Consider the following 19,096-nt stretch of genomic DNA (forward strand, 5'->3'; position numbering starts at 1 on the left):
AGCAGATGTTTTATACCATCATCACTGCCCTCGTCAAAGCTCATATCCTAGTCCATTCAGCATCTGGCTCATATTCACAATCTCAAACATATTCTCAAAGCTATCATTTTCAACATCTTCAAAATCAAATATTTTAATTGCTGACAGCTTCTTTACCAGATCCACCACCAAGTGACAGTGACACTACTATTTGATTGCGTTCAGTACTTGCTCTGCAGTAAATCTGAGACATTTCAAGTTTTGCTGATGATACTTCCTATTCTTTTTCTGGCTGCTTGCGGTAGCAATGAGTGAAACTTCACTTCATCATTGTTTATCAGACATTGCCACCTTGTGGAATTAAGATGAATTGCACTTATTCAGTCATCAAAGATTTGATTATTGTTGTGCAGAAAAAATATAATGACATCCCGGGTCACTATAGGTATGCGTTAAGGGCTAATACTCAATGATACCCTCAGTTCACTTGCTTATTGTGGACTGCTTCAAAACAGTTTAACTTGGATATTCTGTAATCTTTCTACTTTTATTTTGCCTCTGTCCCAACTTTTTAGGGAACGTTGCAGCCATCAAAATACAATTTAGTTACTGAAAACATTGGAAATCTTTTCTTTGTACCTTTGTCAGTTAAATAAAGGTTCAAGATAATTAACAAATCACAGATTCTTGACTGGATTGCATTTTACAAAATGTCCCCACTCTCTTTTTGTAAATGGGGTTGTATTTATATTATAAATGTATTCAAATAAATTATATTTTAATGATCAATTATATAATTACATAAACACATTACCTCATTTAAATGTATTATAAATAATTGTATTTGTTATTAATAATATAGTTAATTGATTAATAGTTTTAGTATTAGTATTGTTTATTTTTTTTACTTATTAATATATTCCTATTAATTATCACTAGCTTGGCTTGTTAATAGCTTGGCGTTTGCTGTAATAAAGTGGCAAAACCTTAGGCCTACTATTGATCTCATGCAGTTTTGGTTTTCTACGCTGGGGGGAGAACGTTACTTTCTGTTAGTTCATTTGTTACTTCGTTCTCCAAAACAAATAAACTAACGTTACCCAACTAAAAAAATCATTGACTAAGAATAAAATCGAATGTTTTATCAACAATTGAAATTAACTTCAATTTAACAATTTCGAACAGTCGTAGAAATCAAGACTGCGTCTAAATTATGCAAAACGGGTCTCCAGAAAATTAATCCTGGATAACTATCTAATAAAACAGATGTATTTCATTATTCTAGCCGTCTGTAATCCAGTCAGTGCCACGATACATGCACGCATGTGTGCTGCTGTCCGTTCCGTTGCAGTGGTGCTCACTGCAAAGCCAGTGACGTTCAGATCCAGCTCCGCCCCTCTGGACCTAATGGGTGGAGCCTGATCTAGTCCAGTTCCACCTCACTCAATGGGTGAAGTTTTGTTTAGCGATAGTGTTATGGTAGGGATAGGGTGTGGTTGGACCGTCCAGTTCCACCCATTACGTCTAGCGAGGGGGAGGTGGACGTCAAGCTCCACCCACAAGCCTCACGCCCGTTGTTCTCTTGCACCAGTAGCGGTCAGCTGGTGTGCTCTTGTGAAGAGAGGGGCGATCCACGCACCTCCTTATGATCGGCTGATTGGTCGAGCGCTGAATCTGGGCAGGACAGGAAACGGGACGCGAGCAACGCGCAGCAATCTCCGTTCTCCGGGAGAGAGAATGGGAGAGGAAACCGAAATGTGTCAATAGGAGACTGGAAGGATTGAATCGGGCGTATTAATAATTTGCCCTTTTGGTATAGGCATATACTGCGCTAGTCACCACCAGGGACGTGGGATATTTATCTTTAGTTGGCCCTACTCTTATAAATAATTGTTGGCTGTTTTCATTCCATAGAAAAATTGCAGAGCTCTTCGCTTCTGGGTAAGTGACCTATCTAATCTTATGTCTGAGACTCTTACTTGGCTTTAACTTATATGCTGCGTTCTGTTAAAGTAGGTTTACATTTGGAAATCACTGGGGATCGCCAATATCCCACTCCAAAGAAAATGGCTCAGTTATACTGTCTGCTGTTGTATGTCCTTATGAGAAAATTGCCTGGACAAAAAGGCATGGAGCCTGTTAAAGAAAGGGGTCGAATTCATCTTTGTCATTTGACAATGGGACAGTTCCCACGTGCACAAAAGCTCCCCATCATCAATCAATGAATTTCTCTGGACGGGTTGTAGTTGTTTTGCAGAACTGTAGGCTATAAGCTTGTGTGATTGTACGCTTTTGGCTTCATCTCCAGTTGAGTCAAAGGAAGCCTCTTGTAGTTCTGGGTGTGTGGCCGAGTAGCCTACTGTGACCAACGGATGGTCTTTCATTTTGGTCATGTTATCATGTTACATTTATTCAGCACAACACGGGAGGATAAAAAGTCCGTCACGTGTTCTCATAAAATGCTATAGCCTACTGTATGTTGGCATGATCCTGGGTGTGTTCAAAACATACGCCCATAAATTTCATGCCCCCTTCACCCCACGTTGGTGAAGGGAGTTGTTTTTTTCCACGCACTGTAATTACCGGTATGCTTCCATCTCTTCGCTTTAAAATGAATATCACTTGAAACAGTGTTGTCAGCTTGCTGGTCTCCGCCCAGTCGAGCCCGAAGGCAATCGTGTAGTTGTGGATATTAAACCACACATTTCCATTCGATAATTATAAAGGGTTCATAAATTAATGAAAGCAGTTTATTGATGTTAGGGGGGGAAAGTGCAGTCTTTGAAAATATTTCAGGCATGTTCAACCGTCTTTTATTTGCGTCGCGTGCGCCGTCATGCTCATTGTCCTGCTACAGTCACTCTAGGTCATACATGTTTTTGTCACGTTTTCAAACTGTTTTTCAACATCGTTCTTAATGTAATTCTTCATCCATATCCATGAATAGCCATTTAACTGGGATTATGTTATGTCCATGTTGCTGTTAAAATTGAGAGTTAAGATAATTGATGTTTAGAATAATCTTGCTACTCCTGTCATTCAGAATATGTTAAACAGGGATTGTCCCTTCCTCACCCGTTTCATGAGAAGGGGGAAACGACATGAAGACCTGTAATTTTGGGGACATTCTTTAAGATGTTATTGTTCATAGACACATCAAATTTTTTATATAGTTTTAAGTTAAGTTACTTATTATGACCTCATAGAACATGTCTAATTACACTTATCCTACATGCATGCATGTTGGACTAAAGGACTGTAAAGAATGCAATGTGACCAAATTCATTGAGGGGTGTCCATGCTTTTCAAGTGCTTCTGCTTAAAATAAAAGTTAATGTAGTGAGATGTTGAATCATAAAACACTTTTTTCTTTATTTCTCAATAAGTTCTAGTGCCACTTTTGTTTTTGTTTCAGTCAACAATCAACATCCTTCATAGGGTAGAATGTGGGATGTAGTCTTTGAATTGTTGACCTCAAGAAAATGAGTACTTAGTCCATGTTTTCCCATTTTCCTCAGTTCCTTGTTCACTACCATGTAGAGAAGGGAATGCATGGTCCTCTGGGCATGAGTGTGGACAAAGCAGTTCATTTTGTATGAGAAAAAAAACAGCTGCTTGCTAATGCATCTCAGCAAGGCGAAGAACTAAGTCATATGTGTGTGATCTGTTTAACTAAACATGCTTTTACATTTCATGTCAAATTTGAGGGAGATAATCCAGCTATGTATGGGACACTTTTATACAGTACATATTTTCCAGCTTCTGTATACGTTTATTTAAAATTAAATTTGACTTTTGCATGTTTTTAATGATTTTGATTTCTTAAGAAGTGTAAAATGGATACTTTGAGTTAGATTTCAGATGTGCAAATTTTTTTAAGAGCTGGGGCTACACAAAAGACTCAGATGTTAGTTGGTGTTATTTTACCAAAGCTCCCCCTCAGAAAAGGGGGCAAACCTTCAAAGAGAACTGTAACCCTCCGTGAAACAGTCACCAGGGAAAGTGAAACCAGATAGGTCATAAGCAAGGAACCGCAATGGAGCACCTGGAGGCCAGCGAATGCTCTGCTGGTATAAATGCTTGGCACCAGTCATCAGGTGCGCTTAGCCCTTGGCTTTCAGGATTACCAGAGCCACACTCTTCACACTCAGTTGCCTCTGATTTCCCATAAGTAATTTGCCCAACTTTAACTCCCAAACAGAACTGATTAAGAAACTAAGGGAGACAGAAAAACAGATTTCAATAAATAAAAACGTATTATTTTCTTTTGCATATTTAAAACAATGTAATGTAAATTCACCTCATGTGCCTTTGTCTGTTTTAAAATAACCTGTTTGTGTTAATCTCTCATTTACTATACACTTATAAAATATTTAATTCAGGAGAAGAATTCAGTCTGATTTTACAGTGAAATTGGGAAGAAAATCGATTCATTCAGGCTTTTTGTATTACTTTTATGTGCAGAGCAGAATAAGCTACACATTAAGATTTGTCCTCATTAATAGATTCGGTGTATCATTACATAGAAATCATGGGATAAGTCCTAAACGCATAGTTTAAACAAATGATCAAGGTTAAAGCATATGTGAAGAGGTACAATGCGATACTAAGTTGAAGTATTATAAACATTAACATGCTTTTTAAATAAATCTGCTTTGAAACATCGGAAATGCTTTGTGGAAAGCATGTGCATACGAATAAAATTGACTTGAAAAGTGCATTTACATGGATTTTTAAAGTTAGACCCTGTGTTATTGTTTTGTCTTACAGAGGTGAAATAACAAATGTGTATATATATTTAATCCTTCAAGTATTCAATTACACATCGTCATGTATATTTGGACAGACAGACAGGTGAATACTGTAGCTCGACAATGCAAAACCCCCAGAGTTTGAATCTTTGTGATGATTCAAACATTATTGAGGTGTAGCCACACACTGACTGTCATTCTACCCCAAGTATTGACAAAGATACTGACTCCTCTGCTCTGAACACATCTTATTCCAGTGATTTTCCAAAAGAACTGGGGACCATCTCATATGATGTGGTAGAGTTTTAGAGAGCTGCTCAGAGAACATTGGGAAATTTCAACTAAGGCACTACTCAGTTTGTAATAACAAAAGGCTGGAGGTGAGAATTAGGGGTGTGCACGAAAAGCTGAGTATTCGAATTATATTCACTCTGTAAGAACTATTCGAAAAATAAAAATACTAATAGAATTTTGCTTTGCTGGCCGTAAATGCAGTGAATCCATAATAAATCCTGAGCACACAAACTAAAACTCACAGTTATAACTAAATGCATTGGGTGGCTCTGTGGAGTGTGTAAACAAGTTGATTGTATTTGATCACAGAATGTCGTTTTCTCCCTCCAGGCGCAGTAAACATTGTCGGGTGAAACTGAGTTGACAGTTGACTGATATTGAATTTGACCAATAAAGATATCTAGGTTTGACCACACTGGCCGATAACTGATTAATCAACCGTTAGGTTTTAAAATGGATACTGAATGAAAACAAACATAACACATAAAATAGTGTTGAACATTATTACAAAAATGTAAAAACCGTACTGAACCATGAAAATGACTTGGAAAAACCTGGAAATCTGAAAACACTGTCTAATTGGTCATGAGATGTTTGTCCAACCAATTTTGAAATTCATTAGTAAACTTGCTAGTCTGGCAAGAACAAATGAAGTGGCTCATTTCCCAGATTCTGAACTTTCCTTCTTCCCTTCCATCTGTGTCCCAATGATGTTTGACCTCTCATGACATTAGTGATCTCACCATGACGACAGCTCTACTTCATCCAGCTGGAAAAGATATCACTGAGTGTTCTTCCCTTCCCTCAGAACAGAATTTTCTCATTCAGTATGCTTACATTGGAGAAAGAGAGGGAAGACTAGAAGAAATATACTGAATTAAAAGAAGACTTAATTAAATTAATAGAACAAGGCAAGGGGAAAGAAGAATGCATCAAACACAGCATCTTGTTGGCTCATCTGGCATGATGTCATTCATTTAAAAGGCTTAAACTGTCTTGAAATCAGCTGTAAGGCCATGACCCTGCTCTGAGAGCGAATGAATGAAAGGAATGAGATGGGTCAGAGCATATCCGGTCACTACAAAATCGTTGCTTATTTGTCCACTGACTGCACATCCAAATATGTTTAAATCTTATCCTCTTGAAAATACAGTTGCCCTCTGAAAGCAGTGCATTTATATTTTTCTTTGAAAATTAAGATTGTAGGAAACAAAAACTTTAGAACGAAGATATCCTTATTTACAATATTATATAAGAAATATCTTGTTGTAAAGTCTGAGACTTTACTGATGCTTCTGATGTTTGCAAATTAGACATGTTTATGCTGTTTTTAGTGCACTGGCACATGACTTGTTTTATAAGAAATAATTCCGTACATTGTAACTCTCTCTGCCCCACGGTACCAGCAGTTTACCAGTAACTATTCTCATTTTAATTAGTAAGAACAATTTTTTTTATTTGTTAGCTAGCTATAAATGTAAGCTTATTATGCAAACGCTTAAGTTTCTAGGACAGTTCCTTAGTCTTAGTGATACTGGACTGTGGCTGTGAGAGACCTGAATGTCCAACTGAATGAATTTAGAATTTTTAACTTTTAAACCACTTTTCAAGCTATATCTCATAACTGTTTTATGCATTACAGCTCTTAAAACTGTTATCAAGCTCATGCCTCACTGTGGGAACTAGCTATAACATAGTGGAGCTTGAGAAGGGGGTGAAGTGATCTTAGTCTTACAGCCATGTACATAAAAATCCAGGGTCATTCAGAATATTTGAGCTCACAGAACACGTGGGCACTGATGGTTGAAGGTCCCTTTGTTGTTTGCTGACTTTTCTGGCTAGGCTTGTGTGTCCCTGTAATGAAGGTCATCTAATCTTATTGGATTCTTGGTTTTCCTCAGATAAAATTAGTTTCACATATAAAGACTACTTCTAGTCTAGACCTAAGCTAATTACACCTAGTTCAAACCTACATACATGTTGCCATTTGTGGTTTCCATTGATTCACAATTGATGGGGCGGGGGGCGGGGGGCAGGGCTAGATATAGCATGTGTTAAGAAAACAGGCTCTATCAAGAGAGGTTCAGATTAGAGGATGGATGACAGATTGTGAATTTTTGGGAGGGTCTGGCCTTGTCAAAGCTTGTCAAAACAAACTGTTAGTGGGGGTTTTAGTACATATATTAGAGTACATTTTAGAGAGCAAGATTCATTTGAGGGGGGAAATATATTTTACTGGACTGCACAGTTTTAAATGTAAATAGACACCAGTTTTACTGATGTATTTAAATAGAAGTATCACCTGAGGGTATCTTATTTTTTTTATATATATATTTTTTTTATAATCTTATATTCCTTGTATATTCCTTTTGTTTTGTTTATTTGTTGACTTTTGTTATTTACTTTGTTCTTGTCAGGAAGATAGTCCTGCTGATGTCGTGTTTATGAATGGGAGAAATCGTAAAGCTCAATACGGCAGCTGTTGGACCAGAAATCCTGCTTTACAATTGAAAGAGTCTGTGATTTGCAGTTAAAGGGATGGTTCACCCAAAAATCATCTTCATGTTGTCCCAAACCCATAAGACTTCCGTTCACCTTCCGTCTAATAGCAATCCTTCTCCTGGAGGGCCACTGTCCTGGGGAGTTTAGCTCCAACCCCAATTAAACACTCCTGAACAACTCCTAATCAAGGTGTTGCATTAGAAACTTACAGTCAGGTGTGTTGAGGCAAGTTCGAGCTAAAGGACAGTGGCCTTCCAGGACCGTTTTTATACACCCCTGCCTTATGGGGTTGAAGCGGAATTGGTGTGAGTAAAGGATGACAGAATTTTCATTTTTTGGGTGAACTATTTCATTTTTGAATGAACCTTTTCATCTCTAATTTGAAATATGTAATTATTACATTTTGATAAACAGTTACATTGATTGTTGCAGTTACCTGCATTTATTCAGCAGGATCTGCACTGGGACGGTAGTCAAGTTCACGACGACTCAGTCCTACTCAGACAGGTTATGAGTCAATGATTGGGTTTGTTGTCAGTCACAGGCTTATTTTGTACACAAGTAGGTTTATGCCCCTTTCATGGATTCACTTAATGGTGAGTGTGCAGTGCTCAGTGTCTCACACACACTAGTCACCCTCCTGTTAATCTTTTGGCCATTATGGCCATTTTATTGTGTGGCTGCTCCCAATTACACTCCCACGTGCCAGACAGGAAACTCTCAGGCCTGATTCCAGGTCAGCCTCACTGTTTGGCACTCTGCAGTTCTTTGTGCCCGCCAGGGACGTCACTTGGCCCTTTTTAGGGGGGCTTCAGCAAGCGATTGTGTCTCTTCAGAAGACTTGGATTAAACCTCTTAGTTATTGTGGATTACTTCTTGTAGCAGCAAATTTGTGGAATGGGCTTTCAGTGGAGGGACAGAAATCTGTCAGGTTTTATAAAAAATATCTTTGTGTTTAAAAAATGAATGAAATGGTTGAGTATGATGGCAGAATGATGATGGAAGAATTTTTTTTTTTTTTGAGAACTATCCGTTTATGGAAGCCCTGTGTCAGGCTGATTTTGGGTTCATCCAAACATGTTTCTTTCTTGTGAACAAAATACATTTTCTTGTGGACAAAAATTTAATAGAATCAAAGAGAGCAAATAAAGTACCACTTCTAAAAATGTAAATACATTTTTAAAATAAAACAACCTTTCTAAGACGTCAATGACTACTAGGAAGTTATTAGATGTGACCCATCCTTGGTTTACTCTTACTCTGCATTGTAGCTTTGGCTCACACAAATTTCCGGCTGGTTTTCCTCCCAGTTCTGCGCAGAGCAGTCCAAAGAGTAGTGGACTGATAGCAGCGAGTATCAAAATCTGGAAAGACTTAAGAAAAATTATGGCAAGCTGTCTTTTCTGACAGATTCATAAAACTGTATGGCGAGTGGTCATTGTATGGAAGAATTTGTAGCTTTGGAGGAGCTGGAATTGGGTTTCGTCAAACCCCCCATCACTGTGGGAATATTCCATCTGTTGAAATTCCCACACAGTGTGTACTTTTTACAGCATAGAGGATCTGTTTGTGGCTGTAGAGAATCCTTAAAGGAGAACTCCGGTCAATTTTAACATTGAGCTCATATTTTTGTAAATTTGGAGTGCTGTCAGTACAGAGAACAACGTCAAAAATCAGTGTTGCCTACAGCGTGTTATCCTCTTTTTAAAATTTGCACCCTGTTGACTTAAATGGGGCAAGTTTTAAACCTGCTTTTAGCCTCTTAACATCCTTGATGTGTCATTACAAGTGCCCAGCCAGTGTGTGCAGTAGATGTGAAAGATATGAATAAAAGTGATGTTAATTCAACCAGCGCACATACCTGTATTTACTTCCTGTTTTCGGTCGAAGTCCACAGTAGTTGATTGTCGAGTTCACGCGTGTGATCATAGGTAACTAAGCAACAGTGGAGAACTCGACAATCGACTACTGTGAACTTCGACCGAAAACAGGAAGTAAATACAGGTATGTGCGCTGGCTGAATTAACATCACTTTTATTCATATCTTTCACATCTACTGCAGTCAGATTAACCCGCGTTCACCCCGAAGGAATCACTCACATGACCTGTGCACTTGTAATGACACATCAAGGATGTTAAGAGGCTAAAAGCAGGTTTAAAACTTGCCCCATTGAAGTCAACAGGGTGCAAATTTTAAAAAGAGGATAACATGGTGTAGGCAACACCGATTTTTGTCGTTGTTCTCTGTACTGACAGCACTCCAAATTGACAAAAAAATGAGCTCAATGTTAAAATTGACCGGAGTTCTCCTTTAACAGTTAACAGTGTGTCTTTATGACATGATATTAATAATTTATAAACAATGAATTAAATCCAGATCACAGTGCAAACCTAAAAGAGGCCACATATTTATATAACATGCGTTAAGAGAGTGGGCCTGCTCCAGAGCTTTAACAGATCCTCATCCTTTGGTTTCCAGTGTTATAAATATCGCTGTTATATCAGATCAGTGGTGTCCTATTAAAGGACGGTCGGGAGATTTTGTAGATCCACTTACCTATTCTATCTAAGATATTTCTGTCAGCATCAGTGCCATACAGTCAATACTAATATATTTTTTGCTCTTTCATGTTGACTTTGATCCTTTGTATTGATTGTCCAAATAAACCAGATGGTTTACAATGTTTAACATGACCGTCTGAGGTCTTCTGTTGTTAAATATTTAAAGTATTGTTATTAAAGTATTTTTTTAAGCATTAGGCCTAATCCTGAAAGCTCTCATAGTAAAAATGTTCTCATTTATACTCATGAAATATATGTGCTCTTATCTATAAATCTTTTATAAGATTGTTTTCTCTGTTTCAAACCTTTCTGCTGATTCATGTTGTGTGTGTGTGTGTGTGTGTGTGTGTGATCTAGTTGAGGCTAGTAAATCAATAACCTAGCATTAGGACATCCCTGGAGAACATCAGAAAGAGAGAGATGTCCACTCTTTAACATTTAGGCTAGCTCTCAAAAAGCCATTATGTGGGATTAGTACTCGTTTCTCTCCATTTTCTTTTGAGGTCTGCTGACGGGATCTGACAAACTGTCAGCGTTGAGGTCGGTTTTTTGCTTCACTTCAGTTTTTCAACTTTGTTTTTGGTATGGTAAATGTTAGCCTGGTAATACCAAACTCTGCTACTTCGCTTTGCTTCGTAGACAGAGTCTGGAAGGGCGTAATAGAAAAAAGTTTTCTTTCTCGCGGGGGGGCGCTTGTCTGAAGTTTAAAATCATTGGTTACCCGTAAGCCAATCCCATAACGTTTGGTTAAGAAGTGTGTTATGCGCCGACTCAGCCGCATTGAACTTCAACTGTAAACACATGTATGATGCGAAAACAAAACCATCGAGCGAAATACTGGACTGAACATGGCTGTGAACGACTTTTGCAGAATATGTGAAGAAGTAAAACTACGCATCCACGGTACAATCAGCGTCTACGTCACGGCTCTCAGCCCGCCCTCTGTTCGTTGATTGGCCGGCTGTTTTGAGGCCGGAGGAAAACTGAAAGACAGGTCGATATCTCAGACTGAGTACAGAAGCGAACTGAAATTGAGCGGAAGTACGAAGTCTGACGTAGTCAGGCTAGGTAAATGTATGGTAAAGTATTCAAATATGCTTGACATAATTAACCCATTTACTTTATTTGCTATTACACTGTAAAAATATAGTTTTCAAAGTTGTAAATAAAGCAAAGATTATTGGAGTATGTTTAATAAGAAAATACTAGTTCAGTCTTTCTTCTTCAGAATGTCAAGTTACTTGCTGTTTTGCTGCATTGGCAAAGGCCATGTCGTAATTGCCATAATTATGAGATGACAACCCGTGACGTTCTACTCAGAGCTGTTCACGTCCTTGGACTCTGTTATTATCAACAAATATTAAGAGTAAAATCACAATTTGTACTAGTGATGTGAAGAATGGATAATTTTCCTGTCTTAGATCTTTGAATCTCATTCAGCAAAACAAACAAAAGTTAAATTTAAATGTTACACCTTACATTTTCAGTAGGCAAATTCCCCCAACATGTCTGTTTATGCAAACTTACCATATTCTGATGAGAAATCCATTATGATTAATTAACTCGTTAGTCCTTTTATTATATAATAGACGAATAGGCTCTGTACAGGAAACCTATTTGATGAACGAAAGGATGTTACGCATACTTGGTCACAAAAACGATGAACGAATAACTCTCTGAGACTTGTTATTCTGAGTCCTATAAAAGAGTCATTCAAAATTACCATTGGAAGACAGCGGTAAAAACATCTATGACAAGAAGTCCATAAAGTGTCATTGAATTGCAGTTTTTACTTTAAAGACAAATAAGGACAGAGGAACTTAACATGTTATTGCGTTAACTTTAGCTAACACACATTCTTTTAATCATCTTTAATTGAGAACTTGTGAGAATCTGTGCATCTGGGTCTACTTGCCTGGAGAGGGAAGAAAGAAAAGCCATTTTGAGTTACTTTGAGCTTATAATTTAACTGTACCAGTCAGCTTGGGACATGCAGTCTTCAAACTTCATCTTAATGTCGTGCAGTTCTGTCTCCATGTGTGGACACTATGTTCAATCTGTCCACTCAGAAACAATAGTCAGTTCATGGTAAAGTCTCAAAATGGGGTTTTCCTCTGACATCACCTCCACTGTTTTGGCTTCTGTTCTGTGCCTCCTCACTCCTCATTTCCTGTTCGCCCTGGAAGTCTCTGTGTAGTCTTCCGCTGGGTTATGCTTGTGCCCTTTGCATTAAATGCTGATAGACACACCTGGTTGTCATCTAACTCTCTTTCTGTCACGCAATATCAGTGTGTTATGAGCACAGTGCATGACAGTCATGTGAAACTCATCTAGATTTTCTCATGGTGCTTTTTCTTTCTTCATTATACTGATGGTCTCTAGTACTTACCAACCTAATTTGTGTAAAAAAGATTGTAATTTGTCTCTGTTTTAAACCTTTTCTTGAACTTCCAATAGCACATACATGTTTTGCATGTTTTGTAAGCCAAGATAAACTGAAAAACAGATGCACGGTGCAGCAAAAGAATCAGCCTTTCAAAACAACTTCTTTTGTTAAGTAGTTTTCCCATCCAGCAGGAACCCAAACCATCTGACGCCTGGGTGATGATTTCATTTTTATTTTATTTTATTTATTTATTTTTAACACTGTGTTTAAGTCGCAATGAAACGGAAATAGCGACATATCGTTTCTTCTGTAATTGTTACTTGGGCTGCAACTTAACAACTATCTTGATAATCGATTAATCTGTCAATTGTTTTATTAATCGATTAATTGGATGAGAAACCCCAAAAATATTATATATTAAAAAAGTTTAATTAAAAATCAATTTTAATTGATTCCATTATTTAAAAGAAACTGTATTTTATATACTGACCAATGCTGTCCTACAAACAATGTGTAATATAAAGCCTATGAAAACAAATATAGTGAATGTATGTAGTACATTATGAGCAAAAAAGGGTTAAAATACAAACAATACATGCTAAACCTAGAAATACTGATTGATTACTATTTTAAAGCAGAATTTAAAATGACTAAATTAAAAAAGATAATAAACAGAATTACAAAATGTTGACTATAAAGAACACACATTCACTCATCTGAACATAGGCTAATTATATTACATTAATGGGCTATTCCAACAATAGTGCATTTACTGTCACTGCTCTCATAAATATGATTACTTGTGTTTCAAGTAGAATTTTAAGTAGCTCCGTCTGATTGATGCACATGCACCCACCACCGCTCGTTCACTTAAGTTTGTGAAGTTTAACAAGACTTGGGCCCTGTCCCAAATGGCACCCTGAGCACTCGCAGTCTTCCTATGAGTCCGCACTTTCGTGACGTAATGCCACTTTCTGCTGTGGAGCTCGCTTCATTGCGGGCTCTGCAAAAGTGCGCATCGAGGGCGCATATCGACCGTGAGCACACTTTTGACACCTAAAATGGGACAACCTACTTCTCATGGACTTAACGGACAGGTGCACACGGCAGCCATTGTAGTCCACAAGACCGAAAGCAACGTGACTGGCTGATGGTTTCCAAACACGGCACACAGATGGATTAGTTGTTGCACCTGAGTGTAACAGATTATTGAAAAGGAAAAAATGTAGGATGAGAACTTGCTTCTATTCATTGGTTGTTGATTGGATTTTGAGATGGGGCATTTCTCTCAAAAGTGGGGGCAGATGAACAAGAGCTTGCAGAGGCAAAACATTTTGATTAAACATTACGAGGTCAATTTTTTTTTAAATGAATAGATGAATTGTTCACAAATAAGATCTAGAACATGCATTTTGAAAATATATTGGGTGAATTTTCATTTAATGCTGAATTTTAAGATATATTTTGTCCCAGTTCTAATCTAATAAACACTCTCTCAAACTCATATATCCAAACAAACACGGTGTCAGTTTTGACTGTGTCTGTGTCTGTTTTGTTCATACAACGTGGATAAGCTACAACAGGTAAATTTGTCAGCAGTGTTGACACACTTCACCATGAACAAAAATAATGTTTGAGTTTTCAGATGTTGAGAAGTTACTCATTGTGAAGAACTTTTACTTCGACTGGTTTCATTTAACACCTGAGAACACAACACACTGAATAGCAAAAAGAGTTCAGTTACCCTAAATTAATTAGATTTTTGGTTTAAGTTTTCAGCTAAAATTGTTTTTTTTTTAAAGTTCTCCAAAAAAATTAAATAATAATAATTTTGGTGTATCACTACTTTGTAACAGAAACCTATCCTATTTTGAATTTCAAAATATAGGTGAACTTACAGCTAAATCAATTTTGTGACAGTGTGTCAGCACACCTAATGAGCCCTTCGCATCATGAACAAGTTGCTTTTGTTTTATTTAGAGAGAAAATGGTATCTTTCCCAGTGTAGACACTGAGAACGCTTCTTACGGACTGTGTTACCATGGTAACCAATATCACATGTGATAAGAGGATTTTTATAATGACTCACTATTCAAATACTCCTACACCTTCCTTCATTTTTAACAACTTTTTAAAGACAATATTTAATCAGGGAGCTGTTTTTTCAGCACTGTTGGTGGAATGTGGAGACACTGTGTTGTTCAGTATGTCTAACACACATGAGTCACACCCCAAGTGTCTCAAGAAAGATCTAATGAGGGAGTATTTTGCAAGGACACCACATGGTTTGCAGGTCGGTGAGCCACTGCTTTGTCATGCGGCACTCACGCAGCGTCTCATGCTGCCATGTGGACAGACGGTCGGCACAGTTGTGCCTCAGTGTGCAGCTGTGGTCTTCTTTGTTCGGGATTCGGGACGCACACTCCTTTTCATACTCTTCACTTTAGCTGAGATGTTTGGGAGTGTGTATGTCAAGGTTTTGAGGGCAAATAAGAGGGTGTGTGTTATGACTTTCTTGATCAAGACGAATGAGCACAACTAAGTCATCACACTTTTTGTAATTCGATTTGAAAGGGATTGTAAAGGTTATGAGTCATTGTTGTCTGGGAAAAGATTTGTTTGTTCAAAATGCCGGTGTGGTTTTAATTAAAGTAACCCTCTTTGTCCTTATCCCCCGCTCTGGGTTTGAGGGTTTTTAGTCCTATTTAAATTCAGTTTCTTTTTATGTGTACACAATATCTGGGTTAAAAGCTTTTGGTACACAGTTTACCTTACAATTGGGACTGTCAATTATGATATTAACATATTAATTAAAACCAGGTCACATCAAAGTCCCAGATTTTGTGAGAAAAGAAAAACAATCATATTTTGTGTATACACAAGCTTATATTCCCTCTCTCTTTCTACAGGCATAAGTTAACCTATTGGGCAGTTTGAGCAGACTGAAAGAGTGCAACACTGTACCAAAGGTAGGCCATACTTCTACATCCAGATGATGATGATCCAAAATTACTGTCAATATCTGGACCCCTTTTGTGGACATTGTTTGGAATTGCTGGTGTGTGATCTGTGATATACAATTTTTGTCTGTGCTGAAGGAAAGGTGAAAAATGTAATTCAGTTTTCATTAGCATGTCTTCTGTGTACATGCACAAAAACGAATAATGTGAGAGTCAAATATTGCGCCTGTAACTATGGTGAAAGTGTTCTGAGGTGACTGAAATGTCTCGTTAAACATTTGCATGACAAATAACGTCTGCAGGAAGCTGGATGTCTGTTTTTTTTCTGCCATCTTTTTATCCCCAAGCTAACAGGAAAAATGCCTGGACAAAGAAATCCATTGTGTACAGTACATGTGTTTTCAGAGGAACCATTGAAAGTGCAGACAGAAGCGAGGTTGGAAAGAATGATTGAGGTTTAGGAGACAGAATTTAGTGAAGGTTTAGCATTTTAAAATCACAGCTGGATTTTTGAGAATAATGCCTGGAATGAGTGCAACCATTTGAAGCCTTGGCTTGGAGGCTCCAGACAGCTCTGTGTTAAATATGGTGAACAAACTGGAATGTTTCTGGAAATTAGTTTGGAGTGTTTTTGTGTGTGTTTGCATTTACTGTAAATATTTATTTTTCCTGGTTAGATCATAGAAAAAAAAAAAAATAGAAAATATGTTAATATCCGGATATCTTAAAGAATTTTCTTTTAATGAAAATAATGAAAATCTTGTGAAGAAAGCTATTGTGGTGTAATATGTCATGTGTTGTTGTTAATCTGAGGTTGTATTTACCCAATTTTAAGACCTGCTGAAGACTAGATGATTATTTTTATTATGTCCTGATACTTAAAAGTATTCAAAAGGGTGCCCTTTCTTTTACACATGGCTGTATGCCAAAATAGGTTTCTTCACAAGATTTTCATTCTTTTAATGAAACATTTTTTTCTTTAAGATATCAGGATATTAAGATATTTTCTATTTTTGAATTTAGCATGGTATAATTTCAGCAACCAGGAAAAATGAATATTTACAGTAAATGCAAACATACACACAAACACTAACATTCCAGTTTGTTCACCATATTAAACATAGAGCTGTCTGGAGGCTCCAGCCAAGGCTTCAAATGGTTGACATGTGCCATGTGTGACAAACTAAGTACACCTTATGATTAAATAGCTTGTACAACCACCTTTAGCATCTTGATCATTCTCTCACATCGTTCTGGAGGAATTTTTGCCCGCTTCTCCTTTACATCAGTTGCTTCAGTTCATTGAGGTTTGTGGGCATCTGTTTATGCACAGCTCCCTTAAAGTTGCATACCGTTTACTGGGTTATTGCAACACCTTGACTCTTTTCTTTTTCAGCCATTCTGGTTTAGAATCACTGGTGTGCTTAGGATCATTGTCCTGTTGCATGGCCCAATTTCGGGCAAAGCTTTAGCTGTCGGACAAAATGGCTTCACATTTGACTATAGAATACTTTGGTATACAGAGGAGTTCATGGTCGACTCGATGACTGCAAGATGCCCAGGTCCTGTGGCTGCAAAACAAGCCCAAATCATCAACCTCCTCCACCACAGTGCTTGACAGTTGGTATAAGGTGTTTGTGTTGATATGCTGTTTGGTTTTCGCCAAATGTGGTGCTGTGCATTATGGCCAAACATCTCCAATTTGGTCTCGTCTGTCCAAAGGACCTTGTTCCAGAAGTCTTATGGTTTGTTCAGATGCAAATTTGCAAACCAAAGCTGTACTGCATGTTCTTTTTAGAGAGAAGAAGCTTTCTCCTGGCAACCCTTCCAAACATGCCATACTTGTCCAGTCTTCTTATTGTACTGCCATGAACGTTAACATTTAACATGTTAAAGGGTTAGTTCACCCAAAAATGAAAATTCTGTCAGTAATTACTCGTGCAACACAGACGCGCTGCGCAAAAACACTACGTAAACTAACTCGAGGCACAGAGAGAGAAGGAAATGAATAGTGGAATAAAGTCGTTATTTTATTTTATTTTTCGCACAAAAAGTATTCTCGTCGCTTTATAAACTTAAGATTGAGCCACTGGAGTCACTTGGACTATATTAACAATGTCTTTAATACATTTTATGGGCCAGCAAGTTATAGTGTCCATAAGCCTGTGGAGGAGTGAGCCAGCAATCAGATTTCATCAAAAATATCTTAATTTGTGTTCCGAAGATGAACGAAAGTCTTACGGGGTTGGAACAACATTAGGGTGAGTAATTACTGACAGAATTTTCATTTTTGGGTGAACTAACCCTTTAATTGAGGCCTGTAGAGACTGAGGTGTAGTTCTTGGGTGTTTTGCGAATTCTCCTGGCAGTGCACGGTCTGACCTTGGGCTGAATTTGCTGGGACGTCCACTTCTGGGAAGATTGGCAACTGTCTTGAATGTTTTCCACTTGTGAATCAAAGTTTATCAAACCCATATAGAATCAAAGATGCAAAGAGTATATTTCTGAGTTTTAAGATCCTTTTTTTTTTTTTGACATTGACCAAAATTCTCATTGTATACCTGAATGATTACATGTAGCCTAGATGTGTAAGACATCAAGGTATTACTAGAGAAAATATCTCACAAATTACAAAGCTTCCAACAAAAAAAAATACAAAAGAAAAAATCAATATTTAGTGTGGTTTCTTTCATGACTGAAATGTTGCAATAAATATTGACTATTTTTGCAAGCTACAGTAGTGTGTGGAATATTTAAAGATCCGCTGATAGCAGGCTGTGTATTTCACATTCTCTGTCTAAAGCTTACAACCAGTGTAAATGGCTTTTTTGGAGTTCAGACTAAAGAATATGTTTAAAAATAACCTGAAGTATATCTAGTCTGACTCATATGTTAGGACTCAGTGACATGAGGCTCTCAGGTGACCAGGCTGTGTTAAATCTACGTTCTCTCTTGCTGTCTCACCTTTGGTGTCTAAATAAACTGGGTTGACGTGTTTGGGATTACTATTGGTCACAAATGTAACAAGTAGCTTCCTGCTTCACTTGTACTTGCAGTGCATGGGCGCCCTTCTTTTCAACACTGTAACCAAACCAGCTGCCAGCTGAAGTCAAAGGTCATGGGCTGACGTCGGGTGCGACAATTTGCCGCACAGCTCTCAGCAACACGTTTGTTTTTTGGGTGGGGGATGGACGTGCCATTCCCAGCTGCCAGAGACAGGTCAGAGACTTCTGTCACGTCTGCGTGTCCACCCTGACATGCAACAGGCCCTCAAAGAGTGAGCAGTTGGCCAATGCTACACACTACAGTCCAACTGTACATGAAGTGCAAAAGAGGACAGATATGTCAGATAGTCAAATGCTCCCTTTTGTCTGTGGAGGCACTGTGGGAGAACATTGCACGCAGACTGCAAGTTGTGTAATACTAGGAATGGGTATACTATCTGGAGTGCCATTGGCACAAACAAAAATGTTTTTTGGACAAATCAAAATCACTTGCTTGTCATTCTTCCCAAACATACAGAAAAATAATAAATAATTTGTATGTACTAAATAATGTACTGATATGCACAGTATTCACATAAACATATGCTTAAACACAGTGCTTAAGACATTACAAATGTGCAAGGTACACAAAAGCAGTTCTTAAACAGACACTGTTTA

At 37.8% G+C, this 19,096-nt stretch overlaps 1 protein-coding gene across 9 annotated transcripts in view; it reads left to right on the forward strand.

Moving 5' to 3' along the window:
* The first annotated feature begins 1,657 nt into the window (after positions 1-1,657).
* Positions 1,658-19,096, forward strand: part of raph1b (Ras association (RalGDS/AF-6) and pleckstrin homology domains 1b) — a 62,468-nt gene continuing 45,029 nt past the window's right edge. For 5 of the 9 annotated variants that reach the window (XM_084396702.1, XM_084396709.1, XM_084396710.1 and 2 more), the window contains exons 1-2: positions 1,658-1,920; positions 15,384-15,443. The gene's annotated coding sequence lies outside the window, so the exon portion shown is untranslated. Of the gene's footprint in view, positions 1,921-10,480; positions 10,629-11,149; positions 11,168-15,383; positions 15,444-18,638; positions 18,654-19,096 lie in introns of those variants that run through there. The other 4 variants (XM_084396705.1, XM_084396707.1, XM_084396706.1 and 1 more) reach the window with 4 other exon arrangements.

This window comes from Rutilus rutilus (genome assembly GCF_951802725.1).
Source record: "Rutilus rutilus genome assembly, chromosome: 2".
Lineage (NCBI taxonomy): Eukaryota > Metazoa > Chordata > Actinopteri > Cypriniformes > Leuciscidae > Rutilus > Rutilus rutilus.